Source organism: Schistocerca americana, chromosome 11 (genome assembly GCF_021461395.2).
Source record: "Schistocerca americana isolate TAMUIC-IGC-003095 chromosome 11, iqSchAmer2.1, whole genome shotgun sequence".
Classification (NCBI taxonomy): domain Eukaryota; kingdom Metazoa; phylum Arthropoda; class Insecta; order Orthoptera; family Acrididae; genus Schistocerca; species Schistocerca americana.
In genome coordinates, this window is record NC_060129.1 from 43481167 (window position 1) to 43488466 (window position 7300).

Below are 7300 nucleotides of genomic sequence, written 5' to 3' on the forward strand. Positions count from 1 at the left end.
CTGTACACGCCATCCAAGCTCTGTTTGACTCAATGCCCAGGCGTATCAAGGCCGTTATTACGGCCAGAAATGGTTGTTCTGGGTACTGATTTCTCAGGATCTATGCACCGAAATTGCGTGAAAATGTAGTCACATGTCAGTTCTAGTATAACATTGTGGTGTACCGACGGTAGCAGAGCAAGGATTGGGATGGTGTAGGCACATTTATTTGGTCCAAGCCTTGTTGACACAAACTTATTATTTAACAATAATTGGTTATACATCCAAGTTAATACAATTAACAGTTTATAGGAAATTTTAGCAATGGAAAAATCTTTTTTGTTTAAAAAAAAAATTCTCTAGAAGAACATGCAGCCCCACTCTGAAACATTACATAAAGGTACTGTCAGTAAAAGGTATATAATATATCATGTGCAGTCATGAAGACTTCAAGAATACTGATTTGGTTCAACATCAGGTGAAAACACAAAAAATGCAGATCTTCAAAACAACTTACAAATAAACAATTTAACACATCACTCACAAAACTACGCGAATTATTTCAGACATACAGTCTATTACGAGCTCAACAGTCATTTATGCCAGCTGTGTGACACCTAAATTTGATTGATACATAATAAACACAGCTCAAAAGAATGATCTTCCAACATACCATAAAACAACTTTATAAGAAAAGATGACTGCCGTTTTTTTTCCCATTCAAATTTTTGCATAACAGTTTTGTACTAACAAGCTACAGTTGCTGCCTCTTACTTGCTACAGACAGACCAACACATCTGTCAATAAATGATTGATTAACGAGGTGGAAATTCAGAGGTGGCAACTTCTTGTAACAACTGATTCTCAAATGCTGCCACGAAAAACATTCTACAGAACAGAATCACACAAATTAAAGTTCCACTCACTACAAAATCCAACAAATCACGCACTATAGCGCTATAAGCAATCTACTTGACACCTGTAAATTGTTCAACAATTAATTTGATAGGATATCAATTATCGTGGACAAATAGTGAGTATTGTGACGAATACAGGGATTAGCGACCACAAGGCAGTTGCTGCAACGCTGAATACCGTAACACCTTCAACCATAAAAAAGAAACGCAAAGTATATCTATTTAAAGAAGCTGATAAAAATGTTATTAACGCCTTTTTAAGAGACAGTCTTCACTCCTTCCGATCTGATCATGTAGGTGTAGAAATGTTGTGGAACGTTTTCAAAGAGATAGTATCGACCGCAGTTGAAAGATATATATCACATACATTAATAAGTGATGGTACTGATCCCCCATGGAATACAAAACGGGTCAGATAGTTGTTGCAGAAGCAACGAAAAAACTATGCCAAATTTAAAAGAACGCAAAATCCCCAAGATTGTGAAAGTTTTACAGAAGTTCGCTATATAGCACGTACTGCAGTGCGAGATGCTTTTAATAATTTCCACAACGAAATTCTGTCTCGAAATCTGGCAGGAAACCCAAAGAGAGTCTGGTCATACATAAAGCAGACCAGTGGCACTGCGCGATAACAACGGTGAAGTCACTGATGAAGTGCCACTAAAGCAAAGTTATTAAACATGGTTTTCCGAAACTTCTTCACCAAAGAAGACGAAGTAAATATTCCTGAATTCCAATCAAGAACAACTGCCAAGATGAGAAACACAGAAGTAGATATCCTCGGTATAAGAAAGCAGCTTAAATCACTTAATGAAGGCAAGGCCTCCGGTCCGGATTGTATACCAGACAGGTTCCTCTCAGGCTGTGCTGAAAAAATAGCTTAATATTTTGCAAATATATACAACCACCCGCTCACAGAAAGATTGGAAAAGACTGGAAAATTGCTCAAGTCACACCAATACACAAAAAGGGAAGTAGGAGTAATTCGCTGAATTACAGGCCTATATAACTAACATCGATTTGCAGTGGGGTTTTGGAACATATACTGTATTCGAACATTATGAAGTACCTCGAAGAAAACGATTTATTGACACATAGTCGGCACGGATTCAGAAAATATCATTCTTGTGAAACACAACTAGCTCTTTATACCCATGATCTAATAAATGCTATCGACAGGGGATGTCAAATTGATTCCATATTTTTAGATTTCCAGAAGGCTTTCGACACCATTCCTCACAAGCGTCTTCTAACCAAACTGCGTGCCTACGGGGTATCGCCTCTGTTGTGCGACGGGATTGGTGATTTCCTGTCACAAAGGTCACAGTTCGTAGTAATAGACGGAAAGCCATCGAGTTAAACAGAAGTAATATCGGGCGTTCAGCAAGGAAGTGTTATAGGCCCTCTATTGCTCCTGATCTATATTAACGACATAGGAGACAATCTGAGTAGCCGTCTTAGATTGTTTGCAGATGATGATGTACTTTACCGTCTTGTAAAGTCATCAGATGATCAAAACGACTTGCAAAATCATTTAGATAAGATATCTGTATGGTGCGAAAAGTGGCAATTGACCCTGAATAAGGAAAAGTGCGAAGTTATTCACATGAGTATTAAAAGAAATCAGCTAAATTTCGATTACGCGGTAAGTCACACAAATCTGAAGGCTGTAAATTCAGCTAAATACTTAGGGATTACAATTACAGATAACCTACATTGGAACGACCACATAGATAATATTGTGGGTAGAGCAAAGCAAAGACTGCAATTCACTGGCAGAACACTTAGAAGGTGCAACAGGTCTACTAAAGAGACTGCTTACACCACGCTTGTCCGCCCTATTCTGGAGTATTGCCGTGTGGTGTGGGATCTGCATCAGGTGGGACTGACGGATGAAATCGAAAAAGCACAAAGAAGGGTAGCTCGATTTGTATTACGGTGACGTATGTGAGATAGTGTCACAGACATGATACGTGAATTGGAGTGGCAATCGTTAAAACAAAGGCGTTTTTCCTTGCGACGGGATCTTTTCATGAAATTTCAATCATCAGTTTTCTCCTCCGATTGCGGAAACATTCTGTTGGCACCCAACTACATAGGGACGAATGATCATCGCGGTAAAATAAGAGAAATCAGGGCTCGGACAGAAAAATTTAAGTGCTTGTTTTTCCCGCGTGCCGTTCGAGAGTGGAACGGTAGAGAGACAGCTTAAGGGGGGTAGTGCGTCAAACAGGCCGACTTGGAGCAGGAGAGGCACCACAGGACATTTTAATTTCCTCTGTGTATACTTTTACAAGTAAATTCATAAAACTTTGTCAGCATGACCAGAAAGGATTCAGGATTCACACTCGTAGCAGAGGAAGGTCAAAAACATAATAAAGCAAATTTTTTTGACATATGAAATTTCATCATTTTTTCACTTGGTATTGGCTGCATTTGTTGCTGTTTTCTTCATAAATAAGAGAGATTCTTCGATGAATTTTGCACAGCATGCGAACCATACTTACAGGTGTATGAAGCTCTAGAATTTCCCAAATCTGTCAAAAACTGTGGTAAAAATTGAGATGTTGTTGTTGTTGTTGTGGTCTTCAGTCCTGAGACTGGTTTGATGCAGCTCTCCATGCTACTCTATCCTGTGCAAGCTTCTTCATCTCCCAGTACTTACTGCAGCCTACATCCTTCTGAATCTGCTTAGTGTATTCATCTTTTGGTCTCCCTCTACGATTTTTACCCTCCACGCTGTGATCTACCCATCTAATCTTCAGCATTCTTCTGTAGCACCACATTTCAAAAGCTTCTATTCTCTTCTTGTCCAAACTATTTACCGTCCATGTTTCACTTCCATACATCGCTACACTCCATACGAATACTTTCAGAAATAACTTCCTGACACTTAAATCTATACTCGATGTTAACAAATTTCTCTTCTTCAGAAACGCTTTTCTTGCCATTGCCAGTCTACATTTTATATCCTCTCTACTTCGTCCATCATCAGTTATTTTGCTCCCCAAATAGCAAAACTCCTTTACTACTTTAAGTGTCTCATTTCCTAATCTAATACCCTCAGCATCACCCGACTTAACTCGACTACATTCCATTATCCTCGTTTTGCTTTTGTTGATGTTCATCTTATATCCTCACTTCAAGACACCATCCACTCCGTTCAACTGCTCTTCCAAGTGCTTTGCTGTCTCTGACAGAATTACAATGTCATCGGCGAACCTCAAAGTTTTTATTTCTTCTCCATGGATTTTAATACCTACTTTCTTTTGTTTCCTTTACTGCTTGCTCAATATAGAGATTGAATAACATCGGGGAGAGGCTACAACCCCGTCTTACTCCCTTCCCAACCACTGCTTCCCTTTCATGTCCCTCAACTCTTATAACTGCCATCTGGTTTCTGTACAAGTTGTAAATAGCCTTTCGCTCCCTGTATTTTACCCCTGCCACCTTTAGAATTTGAAAGAGAGTATTCCAGTCAACATTGTCAAAAGCTTTCTCTAAGTCTACAAATGCTAGAAACGTAGGTTTCCTTAATCTTTCTTCTAAGATAAGTCGTAAGGTCAGTATTGCCTCACGTGTTCCAGTATTTCTACGGAATCCAAACTGATCTTCCCCGAGGTCGGCTTCTACTAGTTTTTCCATTCGTCTGTAAAGAATTGGTGTTAGTACTTCGCAGCTGTGGCTTATTAAACTGATTGTTCGGTAATTTTCACATCTGTCAACACCTGCTTTCTTTGGGATTGGAATTATTATAGTCTTCTTGAAGTCTGAGGGTATTTCGCCTGTTTCATACATCTTGCTCACCAGATGGTAGAGTTTTGTCAGGACTGGCTCTCCCAAGACCGTCAGTAGTACCAATGGAATGTTGTCTACTCCGGGGGCCTTGTTTCGACTCAGGTCCTTCAGTGCTCTGTCAAACTCTTCACGCAGTATCGTATCTCCCATTTCATCTTCATCTACATCCTCTTCCATTTCCATAATATTGTCCTGAAGTGCATCGCCCTTGTATAGACCCTCTATATACTCCTTCCACCTTTCTGCTTTCCCTTCTTTGCTTAGAACTGGGTTTCCATCTGAGCTCTTGATGTTCATACATGTGGTTCTCTTATCTCCAAAGGTCTCTTTAATTTTCCTGTAGGCAGTATCTATCTTACCCCTAGTGAGATAACCCTCTACATCCTTACATTTGTCCTCTAGCCATCCCTGCTTAGCCATTTTGCACTTCCTGTCGATCTCATTTTTGTGACGTTTGTATTTCTTTTTGCCTGCTTCATTTACTGCATTTTTATATTTTCTCCTTTCATCAATTAAATTCAATATTTCTTCTGTTACCCAAGGATTTCTACTAACTCTCTTCTTTTTACCTACTTGATCGTCTGCTGTCTTCACTACTTCATCCCTCAGAGCTACCCATTCTTCTTCTACTGTATTTCTTTCCCCCATTCCTTTCAATTGTTCCCTTATGCTCTCCCTGAAACTCTGTACAACCTCTGGTTCTTTCAGTTTATCCAAGTCCCATCTCCTTAAATTCCCACCTTTTTGCAGTTTCTTCAGTTTTAATCTACAGGTCGTAACCAATAGATTGTGATCAGAGTCCACATCTGCCCCTGGAAATGTCTTACAATTTAAAACCTGGTTCCTAAATCTCTGTCTTACCATTATATAATCTATCTGATACCTTTTAGTATCTCCAGGGTTCTTCCATGTATACAACCTTCTTTCATGATTCTTGAACCAAGTGTTAGCTATGATTAAGTTGTGCTCTGTGCAAAATTCTATCAGGCGGCTTCCTCTTTCATTTCTTAGCCCCAATCCATATTCACCTACTGTGTTTCCTTCTCTCCCTTTTCCTACACTCGAATTCCAGTCACCCATGACTATTAAATTTTCGTCTCCCTTCACTATCTGAATAATTTCTTTTATTTCATCATACATTTCTTCAATTTCTTCGTCATCTGCAGAGCTAGTTGGCATATAAACTTGTACTACTGTAGTAGGTGTGGGCTTCGTATCTATCTTGGCCACAATAATGCGTTCACTATGCTGTTTGTAGTAGCTCACCCGCATTCCTAATTTCCTATTCATTATTAAACCTACTCCTGCATTACCCCTATTTGACTTTGTGTTTATAACCCTGTAGTCACCTGACCAGAAGTCTTGTTCCTCCTGCCACCGAACCTCGCTAATTCCCACTATATCTAACTTTAACCTATCCATTTCCCTTTTTAAATTTTCTAACCTACCTGCCCGATTAAGGGATCTGACATTCCACGCTCCGATCCGTAGAACGCCAGTTTTCTTTCTCCTGATAACGACATCCTCTTGAGTAGCCCCCGCCCGGAGATCCGAATGGGGGACTATTTTACCTCCGGAATATTTTACCCAAGAGGACGCCATCATCATTTAATCATACAGTAAAGCTGTATGCCCTCGGGAAAAATTACGGCCGTAGTTTCCCCTTGCTTTGAGCCGTTCGCAGTACCAGCACAGCAAGGCCGTTTTGGTTATTGTTACAAGACCAGATCAGTCAATCATCCAGACTGTTGCCCTTGCAACTACTGAAAAGGCTGCTGCCCCTCTTCAGGAACCACAAGTTTGTCTGGCCTCTCAACAGATACCCCTCCGTTATGGTTGTACCTACGGTACGGCTATCTGTATTGCTGAGGCACGCAAGCCTCCCCACCAACGGCAAGGTCCATGGTTCATGGGGGGAAAAAATTGAGATAATTAAATATAAAATTCGAGTTTTCTCTAAACACGAAGTTTAAAACGTAACAGCCCATTCATTTTTCCATAGATTAAATAAATTCTAGAGTTTCATACACCTGTAAGTGTGGTTTGTAAGCTGTGCAAAATTCATCGAAGAATATCTCTTACTTATGAGGAAAAGTGTACCTATAGCAACAAACGCAGCCAACAGTAAGTGAAAAAAATCATGACATTTCACATTTAAAAAATATTATTTTTTCGTGTTTTTTAACTTCCACTGCTATGAGTGTGAATCCTGAATCCTTCCTGGTCATGGGGACAAAGTTTTATGAATTTATTTCTAAAAGTATAGACAGTGCAAATTAAAATGTCCTTTGGTGCCTCTCCTTCTCGAAGTCGGTCCGTTTGACGTCCTACCCCCGTTAAAGGTAGTTCATTGAACCCTCTGGCAGGCACTTTATTGTGAATAACAGATTAATGACGTAGATGTAGATAAATGTAGGATAGTGGACTATTTCCCTCTGTTTTTCATGTTACAATTCTACTACCTCTCCGTTTGTCTCTAGCATTTGCCAATAAGTGCGCAGTATTCTGGGGAAGGACGAAAACCTCCATCTGTCTGTTTGGAGAAATTGGTTTCGTTGGTCAGGTAAGAAAAGGAGGAGTAGTTTAATTTTTCATCGCATTATTCA